The 20,455-nt window shown below is 40.1% G+C and overlaps 1 protein-coding gene across 1 annotated transcript in view; it reads left to right on the top strand.

The window, feature by feature from the left end:
- The window catches only part of LOC150081149 (protein zyg-11 homolog B-like), a 256,638-nt gene that overhangs the window by 162,610 nt on the left and 73,573 nt on the right, over window positions 1-20,455 (top strand). The window lies entirely within an intron of this gene.

Here is a 20,455-nt window from a genome sequence, read left to right as displayed (position 1 = left end):
TTTTCAGTTACCAAATAGAAAAATATAGCAAAAACAACATTTGTTCACTAATGACTGGCACTGACTCATGAATTTATGATCAAAAGAAGTTTTGAAAAAAAGACAAATTTGTGAATTTCAGGTTCAAACAATATTTAAATGGTCCAAGCATAGGTTATAATTCTTGGCAGATTATCTGCACCCATGTAAAAAATGTTTTCATGTGGAAAGTCTTTCAGTTTGAATGAAGCAATTTTCTTGTTCCTTTTAAATGTTATACTAATGTTTGAAAATCCCGTCACCACTTTAATCGAGCATGAACCGAGAGGTCTTACTTCTAGTTATGTTGAACAATGTGATATGTGAATTTTTTGTACCAGTTTTTTTTTTTAAACATTTCACTTCCAATTTGTAAGTTTATTACCTAGCAGACTAAATCAAAAAGATGATTTTGATTTATTCTGACTTATTCATAAGCAGTTCAACTGCCATGATTGTAGTATAGTCTAAAGCAAAAGTCTTTTGTTCAGCATGGAAGTACACTTTTTTTTTTTTTTTTTTTTCTGTATATGACTGTGGTGCATAAGACAACTGAAAAATTAGGTTCTTAGAAATGCCAAGGTAGCAAAAATTTCAGTTATTTGGCATCATATTTAAATTTGAAATTTTTGTGGACAAATTTCTGCTACCTTTCAGTATCATTGAAATTATAGAAATAAATGAAGCATTAAAGCCTTAGATGTTTTGCAGTATCAGTTTCATAAATTTTAGTGTGAGAACTTTCCAGAAGCTATATCAAAGAAGAAAGCATCTACATAGTGCTTCTTAGTTGAAGAACTGTCAACTGCAGAAGGAAACTTGAATTTTAATAGATTTTCCCAGGTCACACTTGGTATTTTAACAATTTCTTATACCAGTGCTGAGTGAGAGAATATTCATCTGGGTTTAAAAAAAAAGAATAAATAAAAAAAAAAATAATAAATAAAAACCCAGAGCAGTGAGGTTGAGGTCCTTGAGGTTGTCACAGTCATCTCAGATTTGCCAGACAAGCTGCACTTGCTACCTGGGAGTCTAAAACGCTGATGGAACTGATATTTGGGTGATACTCATGTCAAGTGGACCCAATTTCAGCAAAGTCTGGACTGTCTGTGACAGCCAAATCCTCTGCTTGCACCTTCATGATGGTGGGATTGTTAGTAATCCTGGGTATAACCTCCATGCACAAACACATGGTGAGTGACCACCCAGGTGTGAACCAACGTAAGCAGGGGTCGAGGTGTGGTGCCCACACCACATGGAGGAACGCCGCCCCTCTATGTTACCAGGCAGTACTAGGTGGTAGATGATTCTCATCAACCGGCGCAATACCACCACTTTGCTTATTGGAGGCTTGAAGTGGTGGAACCCATGTTTAGTCTCTAGAGCTAGGTTCCGGTCAACCATTCCCTATCTCTTCCATCATGCAGTATGATTGACGACTTTTGAGGTTATGATGAACATCGTGGCGAGATCCAATATTCCTTACATTTCGAGGGCACAGCTCTAAAACTGTGTTCGCAGGCCGGCCGTTAGTTAGTACACCGGACTGAACCTGTTGGTAACTCTCTAGGAGGCTTCCGGATCAGCTAGTGTATAATCTTGGTACCTCTACTCTGCCAGATAGTGACTGGAGGGAGTCCGAGTAGTGTGTATGCGAGGAGCATTGTCGAGGCCACGTTTTGTCAAGGATCTGGGTATATTCTTACCACGTGTACGCCATATCCAAAAATTCATTACTTCATACAGCATGTCCCACCCACTTTTTCTTACTATTGAATAAACCATGAATTGTCAAACTAATAGAGCAAGCTTATCTGCGAAAAGATCTAAACCTCCCAAGCACTTCCTAATTCATTTCACAAATATACGTGGTCTCAATTCTAATCTCAACGATGTCCACTTGCAGTCTGCCAAACCCCATGTACTTTTTCTGACAGAATCTCAGTTATTGGTTGATTCAACTACTGCTCATCTCAGATGCCCAAATTATTCGCTGTATGATTCCTTTCGCCTCAAAGGTGGTACTTGTGCATATGTCTGTTCCGACATTCCCTGTCAGAGACTTGGTAATTTGGAATCTCCTCTCTTTGATCTTCTCTGGCTTAAAATCTCTCTACCTCATTGCGTCAAATTCATCTGTTGCCTCTACCGTTCTCCCAATTCCACTAATCACTTGGAGCTCTTTGGCTTCCTCTCTTTGCAACTTGACTTTCTCCAGTCCAAATTTCCTAACAGTGAGGTAATTTTCCTTGGTGATTTTAATGTTCACAACTTCAGCTGGCTTCTGTTTTCTAGTCACACCGACCCACCTTGCACAGATTGTTCATTTACCTATAAGAATACCGGATAATCCTAATCATACAGCCAATACTCTTGATCTTTTTCTCACAAACAACCATTCTAAGTACACGGTCGAAGTGAGAGGTCCTTTAGCACTCAGATCACAACTTGGTGATTGTCTCTTTTTCAATGGAACCTGGCCCCGGAGTGGTAAGCAATATTAGTGACCACAGCACCTTTTCATAGTGATTATCTGATACGCTTTACTGTAAATACGTTTCGCAAGTCCGTTAACTCTTGAGCATTATAATTAAATAGTTCTTTCAAATTATATAACCCAGAAAGGAAAGTACCTTTCTTTAACCCCCTTTTTTATTTTTCGTTAATACTAACCTTCTCTTCGCTTGGGTTACTAGGTGGCACCGCTCTTGCCTCCACATAGCGGGGCTGGTAACCTGGGAGAAAAAGATAATCTCCCGGGGCCAAAAAGAGTACATCATGAGTAAATCAAACTTGGACTTATCTGGGCTGCTAGATGCACCCCAGACATCAAAAAAGAAAGATAGTTCTATTGCAGGAACATCAAAATGGCAGAAAACTGACTCTGACATCTATCCTTCTCCAGCTTTCCTGATCATGCACTCAACTGGTGAAAATGCAATTGGCAAAATCTCGCCATTTAGAGTACAAAAGAAATTAGAAAGCAGAGCTGAAGCTCCTAAGTCTGTAAAAATACTTAGGTCAAGAGATATTCTGATCGAGACCTCTAATAGTAAACACTCAGAGCAGCTCTTGAATATTACTGTGACACCCCATAGATCACTGAACACCTCTAAAGGAGTGATCTCTGTCTGGGATTTAATAGATGTATCCGAAGAGGAGATGCTTGAAAAACTTAAAGAAGAAGGCGTTATACAGGTCAAGAGAATTTCCACCAGAAAAGGAGTTCTGACTCCTAAACGCAATCTCATTTTGACCTTTAATACACCACATCGCCCAGCATCCATTAAGGCTGGATATCTGGTCTGTAATGTCAGACCTTATATTCCAAACCCACTACGGTGTTTCCGATGTCAGAAGTACGGACATTCCCAGACAGCTTGCTGGGGAACTCCTGCTTGTGCAAAGTGCAGGTCAGTTGAACACAACTGCGAAGCCTGTACTGCACCCCAACCGATATGCTCAAACTGCAAAAAAGATCATCCCACTTACGCTAGAACATGCGATCGCTGGAAAACTGAGAAACTTATTCAGATTTATAAAACCAATCATAAAACCAATTCAGATTTATAAAACCAATCAAACGTGTCCTATCAAGAAGCAAAGTGAAACATCTCACCACCAACCCTTGCAAATAGATCTACATATGCTCAAATCACCAAAAAATTCCAATCAACTGCATCGCAAACTGAACTAACAATACCCCCAAAAAGAGTCTTTCTTGAACTACGTAAAAACACTGTACAATGCAACTCAAACTCAGGCAGTCAATACGCCAGTTTCTATACCAATCGAAAATCTCCACTCCCCGGATGAAGGACGCAAAGAAAAACAAATCGTAACCTCTGGTCACCAACAGGAAATGGATACTAAGGAAATACCCCCAGATGACCCCATCCTACATATTTTAGTAGAAGAAGACATGGAAACAGAAAGGCCCTACTTTCGAAAGAAAGATATAAAAACAAGAGTGAAAAACAGAGAACCTCAGCACCAAGAAAACGCTCGGAAAGTCTAACTAGAGATAAACAATGAACACAATAATTCAATGCAATTGTCGTGGTTTCCGTGCCAATATTAATGACCTGTACGACCTTACCTCTAAATACCCACCAATATGTCTCTGCCTCCAAGAGACGTATTTCAAACCTCAAGACACACCAAAACTGTCTTATTACAATATCTTTAGAAAAGATAGAACCGATCAAAATACTGCGCATGGTGGTGTAGCTGTTATAACAAACCCATATGTTCCTATCAAACAGGTCTTACTGAACTCTCCCCTTGAGGCAATAGCAGTCCGTGTAGCTTCTGACATCCATATTATAATCTGCTCCTTATATATTCCACCAAGCTTTTCCATCCAACAAAATGATCTAAACAAACTTATAACTCAACTCCCCACACCTTTCTTTATTCTGGGAGACTTAAATGGTCATCACACACACTATGGGGTAACAACAATATCGACCAAAGAGGAAAACTTATTGAAAAATGTTTAGATGATAACAACCTTCTCCTTCTAAATGACGGGTCACCTACTTATGTTCACCTTCCTTCCGGAACATATACTGCAATAGACTTGTCTATCTGTTCAGCAACTTTGTATCCTACTCTAAAGTGGACGGCAAACAATGATCCACTGCATATCGATCGTTTTCCCGTTACAATTGAATTACTGAATAAGCCCTCTTATCATCTTACTAGAATTCCTCGGTGGCTAATCGATAAAGCAGACTGGGAGATGTATAAAAAATTAGCTAAACTGGACCCTGAAATTATACAAAAATCCCCAACCAGGGAAGCGGTTGAGTATGTCACAAACTATATTACACGCAGCAGCACAAGCTATACCAAAATCTTCCTCAAAATTACCTGAACACCCAAAAATCTGGTGGAGTGACGAATGCCGTGCAGCAAAAAGAGACCAAAATAAAGCTTGGAATACTTTTAGGCGCTATCCAACCACAGTTAATCTCATTCAGTTTAAATGCGTTAGAGCAAGAGCGAGGTATGTTAGACGCAGTAATAAAAAGGCCGCTTGGATTTGCTTCACTTCAACCATCAATCAAGCAACTCCCTCACATAAAATTTGAAAAACGATCAGGAAAATGAGTGGTAAATATCAAATGACACCTCAGCCTATCATAGAATGGAGAGGGCAGAACATTTCTGACCCTATCCAAATTGCCAATATACTAGGGGAAACTTTTGCCAACACATCAGCAACAGAAAGTTACATACCAGCCTTCAGAAGATTCAAAGCAAATTCAGAAAAACAAAAGTTAAACTTTTCTTGAAAAGCAGAAGAACAATATAACTTACCATTCACTATCCACGAACTACATAGAGCCTTGTCAACATCTAAGCGTAGCGCTGTAGGACCAGATAATATCCATTATTCGATGATACAGGAACTAAGTGCTGAATCACTGCAGTCACTTCTTGATCTGTTCAATAGGCTCTACCGGGAAGACACATTCCCTAAACAATGGCACCACGCTACAGTCCTTGCCTTCGTTAAACCAGGAAAAGACCCGACAAACCCTACTAGCTATAGAGCCATTGCCTTTGCAAAATTCTCGAAAAGATGGTGAACCGTCGACTGATATGGTACCTGGAAAATTTCAGTCTCTTACATTCTGCACAATTCGGCATTCGACAAAACAGATCAACACTAGATATACTAGTAAGACTAGAGAATTCAATTCGGAATGCATTCCTTAGATCGGAACACCATGCAATGGTTTGCTTTGACATCAGCAAGGCCTATGATTCCACGTGGAAGTATGGAATACTCCGCGAATTACAATGCCATGGATTTCGGGGTCATCTCCTGATTTTCATACGCAACTTCCTAGACAAGCGAACTTTCCAGGTTCGATTTAAAACTTTGCTGTCTGAACTATTTTTCAAGAAGAAGGAGTTCCCCAGGGCTCTGTACTCAGTGCTACACTCTTTATAATTGTGATAAACACCATTGCTGAACAACTTCCAAACACTATCGATAAGGCACTGTTCGTAGCTGACCTTAGTATTTCTTGCCATGCGAAAAACATGAATACGATCGAGAGACAGTTACAAGGGGCAATAAATAAGATCAGTACATGGGCACAAACCAATGGTTTTCAGCTTTGTTCTCAAAAAACCTTGTGCATCCATTTTTGCCGACAACATAAATTGCACCCACACCCGGAACTACAACTGAATGGATAACCAATAGCAGTTCAACCGAGCATACGATTCTTTGGAATCACCTTAGATCATAAACTTACCTTCCTGGAACATATTAAAAGACTAAGAACATCCTGTCAACAAAAATTAAATATCATCCGGGTTCTCTCAGCAACAAAGTGGTGAGCTGATCGCCTATACAGATCTTTAATAAGATCAAAACTTGACTATGGGGCACCAATGTATAGCTCAGCAAGGCCTAGTGTTCTTCGCTGGCTTGATCCTCTCCATCACAGAGTGCAATACGCATTGCTCTAGGAGCATATCGCACCTCTCCAATACATAGTCTATATGCCGAAGCTCACGAACCCCCCTCTCTCTCTCTCTATCAGAAGGCAACAACTTATATTATGCTATGCATATAAAATTTAGATCTATGCCTGAACACCCAAATTGGGAATTACTTTTCACCCCCCAACACAGCAGGTTATATCATAACTGCCTTACTGCTAACCGACCGTTAGGTATAAGAATAAGACATCTTCTAGAAGAACTTAATCTGAGTTTTGATAATATCTCAAATACCCCTTCACTACTCCTTGCTCCGTGGGGCATTACTCCACCTTTATGTGATAAATACCTTCATAAATGGGATAAATCTGCACTACATAAAGAAAATTTCTTGCAATTGTACCTTGCAGTGGTGGAGCAGTTTCCAAACTTTGTTGTAGTTCATACAGATGGGTCAAAGAATGACACCCACGTTGGAATCGCCGCAGTTTTCCCAAACATAACATTGGTAGGCCAATGCTATGTTCGCTGCAGTTTTCCCGAACATAACATTGGCTTACCAACTGCCACATGAGTTCAGTATATTTTCTGCCGAATTAATGGCAATTCAGGTTGCACCGAAGCATATCGAGACCCCCAATATTGAAAACAGTATAATTTTCTCTGATTCTCTAAGTGCACTTCAAGCCCTGGAAAACCACCATGAACATCACACATCCAGTTGTAAAAGAAATAACAAACTCTTTATATACCTTATCTGAGCTTGGAAGAACCATACACTTCTGTTGGGTCCCAGAACATATGGGAATTCCAGAAAATGAATTAGCGGACAATGCCGCAAAAGCGGCCGACTTACCATCTGATGTACAGTGGAGAGTTCCACATCAAGATTATAGATGAATAATACAGGATTATAGATGAAATACAGAATAATACTAGCTCGTCTCCAAATAGGTCACACTAATATTACTCATGGTTACCTTTTAAGAGGGGAGATTCACCCCCAGTGTGATCACTGTAAAACAGTGCTTTCAGTGAAACATATCCTTGTGGAATGCACAAAATTTGCAATAGAATGCCAGAATCACTTCACTCCAGCCACAATTGAAGACCCACTAATGCTTAGTTCATTTTTGGGCAATAAAACAGATGTCTCAAAGATTTTCACCTTTCTCAAAGCGATCAATGTATACCACCTCCTTTAGCTAGTCAACAATCAGTTTCCCGACTCTCGATCCATAAGGAAATAGCATAAATACTAACCTATGTATGGTGCACTATGGCCATAGATGCCCATGCGCCAAAAAATCCCCAAACAAACAAAACAGTGGAACCTTTATCTGATGGCTATTCCCAACCTCGTGTTGTTTGGCATTACAAGAATGCAAAATGGGATGCGAGACTTCTTTTCCTTGGGCAGATTACTGTTTCAAAACTTTTGATGTCAACGTTTGCTCAGATCGTGTCAGTGAAATTATTCTTGCAGAAATGGAATCCTTTATCCCACACTCCACTTTAAAATCACGTCCTTTAACTAAACCTTGGTTTTCCAATAAATGTACTAAGGCTGTTCAAGAGAAGAATGTTGCATATCGTAATTGGCTTGTTTCTAATTCTCCAGTTTCATTTTCTGCCTACACCAAAGCTCGCAAAAATTGTAAAGCAGTTATTAATCAGTCCAAACTAGAGTTTGAACAGGCTAAGAGTAGAAAACTTGCTTCTTGCTACCTAATGGTAGCCATGCATTCTGGTCTCTTGCCAAAGCTATTGGCCGCAACTTTTTCCAATCTCTGCTCCCACCTCTGTCCAAACCAGATGGTTCTGTTGCCACTTCAGCCAAGGATAAAGCTGACCTGTAAGCATCCCATTTTTCTTCCAACTCATGTATTAATGATCTTGGTAAAACACCTCCCACCATTCTGAACACGCTCCATTCTGAACACACTCCATTCTGAACAATGCCTCCTGTGGTCTTCCGTCAAAAGGATGTCAGAAGGATTTTGACGAATCTTGATGTTAAGAAAGCTCCATGTCCCGATGGTATTTCTCCACATGTTCTCAAAACCTGTGCCCCTGAACTTACTCCTATTCTTTGCCGCCTTTTTTCACTTTCCTATTCCAAAGGTGTTTTTCCTTCTGCTTGGAAATTTGCTCATATCCAGCCAGTTCCTAAAAAGGGTGACAACTCGCCTCCATCCAATTATCGTCCCATTTCAATTACTTCTACCCTTTCTAAAGTAATGGAGAAATCAATTAACTGCCAACTGTTAAACTACCTAGAAACCTTCCGTCTAATCAACGATCGCCAGTATGGATTCCATCAGTGTCGATCCAGTGGTGATATTCTTGCTTATGTTACCCATTTATGGACTAATTCAATGGAAAGGTTCGGTGAAACACAAGTAGTTGCTCTTGACATCTCAAAGGCTTTCGATTGTGTTTGGCATAAAGCTCTTCTAAACAAGCTTCCATCTTATGGTTTGTCAACTGTTTTTAGTAATTGGTTATCCAGTTTTCTCTCTGATCGCTCACTGAGGGTGATGGTAGATGGCTCTCTGTCTTCTAACTTCTTCACTAATGCCGGTGTTAGTGGAAAGAGTGGGGGGAAAGAACTCTCCAAAGGTTCAGTTCTTTCCCCCACTCTTTTCCTCTTGTATATGACCTTCTTCCATTGATTGGAAGTCCTATCCATAGTTTTGCCGATGATAGCCCATTGCATTCCACTTTCCATTTTGAGAAATCTTGTCCTGCTCAGTCAACTTCAATTTCTTGAAAATCTGCTACCAATTCCTTAAATGCTGATCTTCAAGTAATTCTCCAGTGGGGCAAGGACAACTTAGTTGATTTCAACCCTTCTAAAACTCAGTCTTGTCTTATATCTCACAAAAAGGATTCTTCTGCTCCTATGCTTATCTTTAGTGACATTCCGATTTCTAGGAAAAGTGATACGGTCAGTCCTCGTATAGCATGATAGTTGTGTTCCTAGAAACCCCCATGCAATGCAATGCAATATAAACAACAGGCCCTATGGGAAAAATAGGGTTAGGTGCCGACACCCAAGATTGAACACACATTTGTAACCAAAACATTACCAAACACAATAAATAATCGTAATAAAATACTTGCGTATTTTCTAACAATTAAAATACGTAATAAAAAATAATATTATAATAATTTTTTATTATAATTATATTATATTTTATTATAATATAATAAATAATAAAAAATACGTATTTTTTACGAATAAAATACATATTTTATATTATTACGTATTTTATATATAAAATACGTATTTTATATTGCTAATGCTGTTGCTTCTATCGTAAGCAAACTTGTTTTTTGTTTGATTTTCTATCGAAACAGATGACAGCCGTTCCATCTCTTCCAATTCTTTGTGTCGTAATCTAATGGATTTTAATTACCCTTTGACTTGTTCCTGCTATGAAAGTTGTTTTTATTTTCTCTGCATTCTTTGTAATTCTCGGCGTTGCCTCATTTAGGTCTGTAGCACGTGCAGTATCACATAGTCTTTCATTTCGCTCAATGCGTTTCACAGTTTCATATTTTTTCGCTATCGACAATGGCGGACTGGCCATAAGCCTTACCGGGGAAACCCCGGTGGGCCAGAGGCCGGTGTGATTTTGGCAAACGCTAGTGTGAGGACACTACAGATTTTCCCGGGTAAGAATTTTTGACCAGTCCGCCTCTGTTTATAGATATTGCTTTTTTTTTTCTGTCTGAATCTGCAGTGTCTTCACCAGGACACTTCCTTTTCACAGCTTTTAAGTATTTTACTCATTTTTAGGGAGTAAAGCACAATTACAAAACGAGGAGGCATGCTTGATACACATAAACAAAGCTGCGCGCACGTGTAGCAACTGAATAAACAACACTGTAAAGGCTGAGATACACTATTAACACCTCACATTTTACTAAAGTGCATTTCTAGGGGTTACTACCATAAAACAATAAAACCAATTTCCAGTTGTGTTTCTGCTAGTGGAATCTGTTATAAACTGGTAGTAAATTCCGTTCGTGAATTCCCGCCATTTTTACACGATAGCATAAGCTTAGAGTAGTATAGTGCATAATATAATATTGTCAATTAATCAGTAAATCTATTAATCTTGATAAACTTTATTGTCAATTAAATTGTACTTTTAACTTTATATATAACGACTTAATCGTAACAAATAATTAATACATAACTATAGTGGTACACGTGATACGGAAGTTATATAAAGGGAACTCGTAGAAAACACTAGATTCCGAAAAAATAAATATAGCGATATAACTGTTTTGGGATATAACTTAAGGATTTAATTTTGTTTTGAAATTTTATTGAATTAAATCGGAATCATGACTCAGACCAGAGCAGCAAAGCAAAAGGCTCAAGCTAATGGAAGTGCTGTGGTTCAGGGGAGAACTGAGGGGGGGCAGTTGCCCTCTGAATCACAGTCTTTTAAAATGCACTGTTTGCTTGATGTTTGCGGAGCAGTCGGGTACGGGACATGATACTGCCAAGGGAGATGTCTCTTTGTGTGTGCACGATGTAAGGAGTGCAAGGAAATCAGGCGACAACTCAGTGTTGTTATGGGCCTTTATGAGACCTTGAAGGACAGGGTGGATGCCCTCAAAGGAAATAAATTGAGAGGCCCATCAAGCTCTCAGCCGCCCACATCAACGCCAGGGCTTGCACTTGGTCATCAGGCAACACAGAGGCAGCCCCCTAGGCAGAATGCGCTGGTCCCACAGGAACTAGTAGTTGTTGGTGACTCTATTGTCAGGGAAGCGGGGAACATGCTTTGTAAAAAGGATAGGTGGAATAGGACCAGGGTATGTCTGCCAGGAGCAAAGGTTGATGATGTTGTAGAGCGGATCATCTTTTAAGGGCACAAAAGGTGATATAGTTGTACACGTTGGCACTAATGATATTAAGAGTAGGAGACCGGCGGAATTACTTAGCAAGTACAGGTCACTGTTGAAAAAAAGCCGTGAATTAGGGTTGAATTTGAAAGTGTCTGCAATTCTGCCCAGACACGATAGGAGGGAGTATATGATGAGAGCCTTGTCGATCAATTTGGCCTTGGAGGGATTGTGCAAGGCTCAAGGAGTAGAATTTTTTCAGCCTGGACTGTGCTTGTTAACAGGAGAGATTGCTTCTACAGGGATGGGATACACTTAAATAGAAAGGGTGCAAGAATCTTTGCTGATGCTGTCGAGGTAGAGTTAGGTGGGTCGGAAAACTGCTAGTTGAGGGGGATACAAGAACTAATAGATTAACAGTAGCCACTGGCAGAGGTGGAAGTGATTCTTGCTGCTTCTATTGAAATGAGCAGAAGCCTGAAAAACAAGATGCAGGATATTTCAGAGACTGCTGGAAGTCATTGCGGTACAAGTAAACACATGGGTTGTGTTAGGGTAGCCAAGAATAGAAACAGGTGCATGTATACCTGCGTGTACACCAATGCTAGGAGTTTGGTAAATAAATTTGATGAATTTTAGGTATTGTTCAAAAGATCAAAGGCAGTTATTGTTGGGATATCAGAGGCGTGGTGTCACACAGATATAAGGAATGCGGAACTGGAATTTGGGGAATACAATGTGTATAGAAAGGATAGACAGGAAAGGAGGGGTTATGCTATTAGTTAAGAAATACAAAGTCCAAGGAAGTGAAGCCAGTCGACATCGATGGACAGGGCAGTGTCGAGTCAGTTTGGTGTGACATAAGCATAGGGAAATCAAAATTGAGAGTAGGAGTGTGCTATAGGCCTAATGACTCTGATGAGTATAATAAGATATTGTACAGGGATATAGAGTGGGCCAGTAAATCAGAGAGTCTTATAATGGGGGATTTTAATTTCCCAGATATTGACTGGAATTTGTGTGTTGGTCACTCGCACACTAGCAAGGCTTTTGTGGATTTATTGGATGATTGTTTTCTACATCAGCATGTTCATGAGGCAACAAGAGGGAGCAATACTCTTGATCTGATTATCAGTAGTGATTCTTCATGCATTAAGCATCTGCAGATAAATGAACCACTAGGTGGCAGTGATCACAGTGTGCTGAAGAGGGATTTACTCAAAGAAGTAACTACCATCAGAGGTAAAGGGAAGGGTTATTGCTTTTGTAAAGGCGGCTACGATGGACTGAGACAGTATTTAAATTCTATACAGTGGGACCAACTGATGATGTTACCAACAGCAAACTCAAAATGGGAAGCATTCAAGGAACTAAGCTTGGAGGCTACCAGGCTTTACATACCAACTAAGAAATATTGTTCAAGGTTTAGGCCTAAATGGTTGTCAGATGAACTAATGAGACATGTGGCAGAGAAGAAAAATGCATGGGATACATACAAATTAATGGGTGACATGGAAGCCTATGATAGATATAAGTTGGTCTGTAACCAAGTCACAAAGGAGATTAGGCAGGCAAAGGCAGACTACGAAAAATCCTTATCAAAGGATGCAAAGAAAAACAGAAAAGAGTTCTTTACCTATTTAAACTCAAGAAGGAAAGGGATGAATCAGAGTGGTCCACTGGATATTGATGGTTCAACAGTTGAGGATCCTGCTCAGGTGGCTAACAATCTAAACGAGTATTTTGCATCTACATTCACGCATGAGGAGTTATTCAGGAAGGAGAATGATGTAGGTAAAGTAAACATTGGCAGTGAGCTGGATGATTTTGTAATAACTAAGAGAAAAGTGGAGGAGAGATTGTTGAGGATAAACATAAAAAAGGCACCTGGGGTGGATGGGATCTATCCAGTTATATTAAAGGAACCAGCAAAGGAAGTAAGCAAACCCCTAGCCATAATTATGAGAGCTTCTTTGGACTCAGGGGAGGTACCCATAGACTGGAATGTACAAATGTAACCCCAATTCACAAAGGAGGATCAAAGACTGACACAAGTAATTATAGACCTGTGAGTTTAACTTCTGTTCCAAGAAAATTAATGGAGGCACTAGTTAAAGAAGCACTGCAGGATCATTTAGACAAGAATTCAGTTATAGCTCAGACGCAGCATGGTTTTGTTAAGGGCAGGTCTTGCCTGACCAATTTGATTGGATACTATGATGTAGTCACAAAAGAACTGGATGCAGGGAATAACTTTGATATTATATATTTGGATCTTAGAAAGGCTTTTGATACTGTTGCACATGGAAGACTGCTGCACAAATTGGAGCAGTGTGGCATTGGAGGCAAATTGCTGCTATGGATAAGGGGATGGTTGAGTGGCAGAAGACAGAGTGGTAATCAATGGACACTGCTCAACGTGGACTAATGTTATTAGTGGAGTTCTTCAGGGTTCAGTGTTGGGTCCGTTGTTGTTTTCGGTGTTTATGAATGATATTGATGATGGGATATCAAGTTTAATGTCCAAGTTTGCAGATGATACAAAGGTTGGTAGGGTTGTTAAGGACACCACTGACGCTATGCTGCTGCAACAGGATCTGGAAAGGTTGAACAGATGGGCTGAGAAGTGGCAAATGAAGTTTAACATTGACAAATGTAAAGTACTACATATGGGAAACAGTAACCCCAGAGCAACGTATCAACTCTGCGGTACTACACTGACAGTGGTGGAGAATGAAAAGGACCTGGGGTAATTGTGCAGGCAGATATGAAGATCTCTGAGCAGTGCAGACGAGCTGCAAGAGTAGCTCATGGTGTCTTGTCAATGATATACAGGAATTTTTCTAGCAGGGATAAGGAGGTGATTATTCCCTTGTATAAGGCAATGGTTAGGCCACATCTTGAGTACTGTATACAGGTCTGGAGGCCTCATTTCAAGAAGGATGTAGAGCTGCTGGAACGGGTACAGAGAAGGGCAACAATATTAGTGAATGGAGCAAAGGGTTGCTCTTACGAAGAAAGGCTTAAGTTTTGCAAATTACAGAGTCTGGAGACTAGGCACCGGTTAGGTGATCTGATAGAGGTGTATAAGGCTTTGAATGGTTTGAGCATGCTCAATGCCAATGGGATTCTTCATCTTGCTCAGAATAATGACCTGAGAGGGCATAAATTCAAATTGAGGAAGGACGGATGTCGGATAGATGTGCGGAAATTTGCCTTTGGCCAGCGGGTGGTTGGTTGGTGGAACCGACTTCCATCACTTGTTGTTGAAGTTGATAGCCTAAACAAATTTAAGGCTCAACTGGACAGGTATTTCGAGCGAACGGAGGGGTGAAATGGGAGTGGTGTTTTTTTTTTTTTTTTTTTTGGCTGATGCTGAATAAGCTTGCTTTCTTGCATCATATGCCTCTGCTAATGCTAAAGTCAATCTAATTCATTCGCAATAATACCGATAGCTGGAATTTTACATTATTATGGTGAAATGTGTTTCCCCTTCACTGATTTAAACACATAAATACATTTTCAGAATCTCCTCTTCATTCCTATTGTGTTGCGTTCAGTTGGGGTGATTCCGCGTTTGACTGCCATTTCTTGTAAAAACAAAGGCGAATTGTGCATAAGCGAATTCGGTTCGTGTTATATATGATATCGTTCCCCTATTTATAATTTGTGTAATCGAATTCGTGTAATGTAAACACGTGTTATACGAGTACTGACTGTATATCTCTTTTGGGAATTACCCTGACTTCTAATCTCTCTTGGCACAAGCACATTACAAATATTGCTTCCTCCGCATCTAAAAAACTTGGTTTTCTCTTTCGCTCTCGGCGTTACTTTTCTTCCAAACAGCTGCTCACTCTGTATAAATAGCAAATCCGCCCTGCCATGGAATATTGTTCCCACATCTGGGGTGGTGCCCCCAAAACCTCTCTCAGGCTTCTTGATTCCATTGAGAAGAGGGCAGTTAGGTTAATTAATGATTCATCTCTAACAGAGTCTTTCCACTTGCTCTCTCATAGACGTACTGTTTCTGCTGCATGCCTCTACTACAGATACTTCCATGGGCACTGTTCTTCTGAATTGGCTTCTATAATTCCTGCTCTCTCTTTGAAAACATTCCAAACACGTGCCGCCACCAACCAACATCCATTTACTGTTCAACTTCTAACTCATAGAACCAACTTCATCTTCCTCGTTCATTCATTCAACTGCCGTTTTCTGGAACAACCTTCCTTCATACGTATTTCCTGAAAATTACAGTCTACAGAAGTTCAAGCCCAATGTTAACAAATATCTTCTTTTGTCTTCTCAACCTCCAACCCAAGCACGGTAATAAGTACTGTAGGTTCTAATACCTCTCGTGTTTGGGGTTTACATAAAAAAAAAAAAAAGTGGGGGGGAGTCTGATTTCCAAAAGGCAGAGATTGGTAGTTGTGCATTTGTCTCATATTTGAATTTAGACAAATTAAAAGATACTGTGTATATACACTGAATTATGACTTCCTACCTAATACTTCATAGGTCTTCCTCTTGCCCTCAGTTCAGCAGCTATCCCAAGTGGCATTGATTTAACAAGATGGGCCAACCAAGCTGTGTGTAATGCAATCAGCAATGCAGGTATGGAGGCGATTGGTATATCCAGGCACCTGATATGCCTTTACATAGTGTCCCACAAGTGCTCTATCGGATTGATATCTAACCATTCCTGCAGAATAAGTGACCGATGCCTCGCTGTATTGTCATCTCGGAAGACACCATTGCCATTCCGGAAAAAGTGTAGCATAGCATTGTGTACACAGTCAGCAAGCTGTTGACGATAGTGGAGACCACTGATACGTTGTTCCACATGCACCAGGGGTCCAAGTTACTGCCAGTGAAACATGCCCCACACCATATAACCACCTCTACCGGCTTGCACTTTTGATACCATGCATGATGGATCAAGAGCCTTATGTTGTTGATGCCGTATATGACCATCCACGGTGTGGAGTAAATAATGCTACTCATCCGACCAGCACACCTTCCAATCTTCTAACGGCCAACTTGCATGCTCTTTGACGAGTCTAACGTCCAACTTGCATGCTCTTTGACCAGACGAGTCTTTTATGCCAATAAATCTTGGTTAGGAGAGGATGCCCTAGGAGTCGTCTGCTTGTATAGCCCATATGTGCGAGCGTGTGACATATGATCATGCTGGATATTGTTCTCGGTTGGCCCATGTTGTATTGGGTTGTCAACTCTGTATGAGTTGGACCCGGCGCTCACCTCTAACATCGACCTTTCGCTGACTTTTGCAGTTTTGCCATCGGGTCGATGTTTGACCATTTCGACACCACTCCTGGTACACTTCAGCCGGCGCCTCTGTAGCCAGGTGGGCAGGAGCAGCAGTGCGTAGCGCACGCTTCTTGATTAGACCGGGGTTCGAGCCCGTGACCAAATACGGAGAATGTGGAATGGTCAGGGAATGACCACTGCATATCTCGGAGCAGTATGGCCTTAGTTGCTAATGCTCCAAATAACAAACAAACAACAAACAGCAGCTCTTGAACACCCCACCAGTTCAGCTGTGTGGGAAATCGAGGCACCAGCACCCACAATCTGTCCTTTATCAGAGTCCAATAAATTCTTCCTTTTACCCATCACACTTGGTATTTTACTACTTACTGAACCACTGACACATTATCTATACTACGTAGGTAGACTAACTCCGCACTCTCGTACCTCACGTGGTCGATGGGTCGCATTCAGTTTTCATTGGGGTGGTCATATTTCAGTGATCACTCAGTGTATATACACACAGTTCACCAATTAAATAACGAGACTACATGCACTCTGCGTTTACTATTAATGTAAGAGGCCAAAATAGTATATGAGAGATCTGCTAGAGTGTGCTCTTTCCAACGAGTGCAAGTTGAAACTTGTATGGTCAGTAGTTTGTGATTTATGATGGAAAGAGTAATAGTAATTTTGTGCATGTCATCAGAAAGTGAAATGAAAAGCCTTTAGTGGCAATGGGAAATTGTGGGAGCAAAGTTAAAAAATATGTAATTAATGATATTGAAATTTTGCAAGATTATTTAATGAAAAACCTTTTGAGCCTACAGACCAGTAAGACTCCTGGAGTTGATGGAATATACCCTATAATCTTAAGGGAGGCGGCAAGCGAGTGCATTGAACCATTGAGGCTAATTATGCAAGCATCACTAGACTCTGGGGAGATTCCCTTGGATTGGAAAAGTTCAAATGTATCTCCCATACATAAGGGTGGCTCTAAAAGTGAAGTTGGAAATTATCGACCTGTCAGTCTGACTTCAGTAGTAGGGAAAATCATGGAGGCAATGATCAAGGGTGGAATTCAGGATCATTTGGATCAAATTGAAATTCTCCAGGATACTCAGCATGGTTTTGTAAAGGGAAAAATCATGTTTAACAAATCTGGTTCGCTATTTTGAAAGGGTCACTCATGAGCTGGATTTAGGGAATAATTTCGACATTGTTTATTTAGATTTCAGCAAAGCTTTTGACTCAGTCCCACATGAGCGGTTGCTTTATAAGCTGGAACAGGTTGGAATCACTGGGAAAATCCTTAGATGGATAGAAGGATGGCTTCAGGGCAGGAGGCAGAAGGTTGTGATAAATGGCTATTCCTCAGATTGGGTTGATGTAAGAAGTGGGGTTCCCCAAGGATCAGTATTAGGACCACTGTTGTTTTTAATTTTCATAAACGACATTGATGAAGGGATAGAGGGCGTGATGTCTAAATTTTCAGATGATGTTAAAATTGGTAGAGTAATTAATGATCACTGTCAAGCCGAGCTTCTTCAGTGAGACCTAGATAGACTTCAGGAATGGTCAGAAAAATGGCAGCTATGCTTTAATCCAACAAAGTGTAAGGTATTACACCTGGGAAACAGTAATCCCAAAATAACTTATTCACTTGGTGGAGTTCAACTAAACCCAGTACTGGACTAAAGGGACTTGGGTGTTATGATAAGGTCCGATATGAAATTCTCTGAGCATTGTAAACAGGTTGCAAGGAAGGCCCATGGTGTCCTATCGATGCTCTATCGAACTTTTGCAAGTAGAGATAGGGACGTGATAATCCCATTATAAAAGGCTTACTGTGTTCAAGTATGGAGACCGCACCTAAAGAAAGACATCGAGCTTCTTGAAAGGGTGCAAAGACGGGTAACTTGCCTGGTGAGATCGGCAAAAGGGCGTCCTTATGAAGAAAGACTTTGAATATGTGGGTTGCAGAGTTTGGAAACTAGACACCTTAGAGGAGATTTGATTGAGGTGTTTAAGGCTCTGAGAGGCATCAGTAAAATGAATGAGGACAAAATTTTCAAGATTATAAATGATGCTAGAACTAGGGGACATAAATTCAAGTTACAGGGGGAAATGTTTAGATTGGACTGCAGGAAGTTTAATTTTAGCCAGCGAATTATAAATTACTGGAATAAGTTGCCTTCGTGGGTGGTAGAGGCCGACAGTTTGGGGAAATTCAAAGGTCATCTGGATAGTACTTTCGGGTAAGGGAAGCGCATAGGATGATAGGTTTAATTTACTTTTTTTTTTTTATTAATTATTATCATTTATTTTTATTTTTTGTTTTTATCATTGTTTTGTTCGGATTTTTTTTTTTTTTTTTGGCTGGTGCAGCATAAGCCATAGGCTTTCTTGCACCATGCGGCCATTACTAATACTATTTGAAAATGGAGCAAAGAGCATTTATCAAATTTTATTGTAAATTGGGAAAAAGTGCTACGGAAACTTTACAATTTAAAAAAAGTTTATGCTGATGAATATTTGTCTCGACCAAGAGTGTTTGAATGGTTTTCTCATTTTCATAAAGTACGTGAGTTGTTAGAGGATGATCCCCAACCTGGCCAACTGATCTCTGTTCAAACACCGGAGATTGTCACAAAGGCTAGAAAAATTGACTGAAGACAGATCAGCTTCAACAATGTTGCTTGCTGAGATGATCGGTAGCAATAAGGAATCTATATGAGGAATTGTAAAAAAAGAAGATCTGGGTAAGAGAAAAATGTGTTCCCATTTTGTACCGCTTTTGTTAAGTTTCGAGAAAATTGAGTTGAGTAGTGCATCGATTTGATGACGTGTGTTGACAATGACTCAACATTTTTTCTCTTCTCTGGAAATGAACTGGCAGATGCTGCGGCCAGATCGCCAGAACCACACAATACTTATTGCCTGTTAGTTCCCTATACAGACTACAGGCAGCTAATACAAACTAAATTATATTCCCAATGGCAACAATCTTGGCATGAGCAAGTCACAAACAAGCTCTATCAGATAAAGCCTGTAATCCAACACTGGCAGTCTAGTCTGCGCAGGAACCGCAAAGAGGAAGTTGTTCTAGCTCGTCTCTGCATAGGACACAGTCATCTTACACATGCTTTTCTGCTGAGGGCGGATGACTGTCCTATGTACGAGAACTGCGGCACCATTTTAACTATTCATCACATTTTAACCGTGTGTCCACGTTTTAGACAAGAACGTGATTTATATTTTACCGTTTTTAGTCATCCGGCTGAGCCTTATACACTCAGTCAGATTTTGTCCGACAATGACGATGTGTCTGCTGTTTTTGCCTTTTTAAAATCAATAAACGTTTTTGCTCATATATAAAATTTACATTTTATTGAGATTTTCTATTTATTTATCCTTTATACATTTGTTATATATTTTGACATAGTGACCTAAGTAATTGGGTCACTGAAAGTTATATATGACTTGGTCTTGGCGCATTATAGCTTCAGTAGCTAATGCGCCAATAAAATCAAAACCAACCAACCAACCAAATCTTCTCTGGATTTGGCTCCCACTGATTGCTTTTGTTCCCCAAAATCAAAACAGCCATGAAAGGAATGCATTTATGGGATGATAGAGGACATCCAGACTGCAGTGACTGACCAGCTGAAAGCGGTACCAGAAGAGGAGTTCCAGAAGTGTTTTCAAAACTTGTATAAAGATGTAAACAGTGTATACACATCGGAAGTGATTACTTCGAAAATATATAACTTTAGGGAAAAGGATATGATTATCCCTTTATATAAGGCAATGGTCTGGTCAAGCCTTGAGT

The sequence above is a fragment of the Mastigoproctus giganteus genome, chromosome 9 (assembly GCF_048544385.1).
Source record: "Mastigoproctus giganteus isolate SK-2022 chromosome 9, ASM4854438v1, whole genome shotgun sequence".
Taxonomy (NCBI): Eukaryota; Metazoa; Arthropoda; class Arachnida; order Uropygi; family Thelyphonidae; genus Mastigoproctus; species Mastigoproctus giganteus.
Note: the sequence above shows the minus strand (reverse complement) of the source record. Positions and strands in the feature narration are given on the sequence as shown.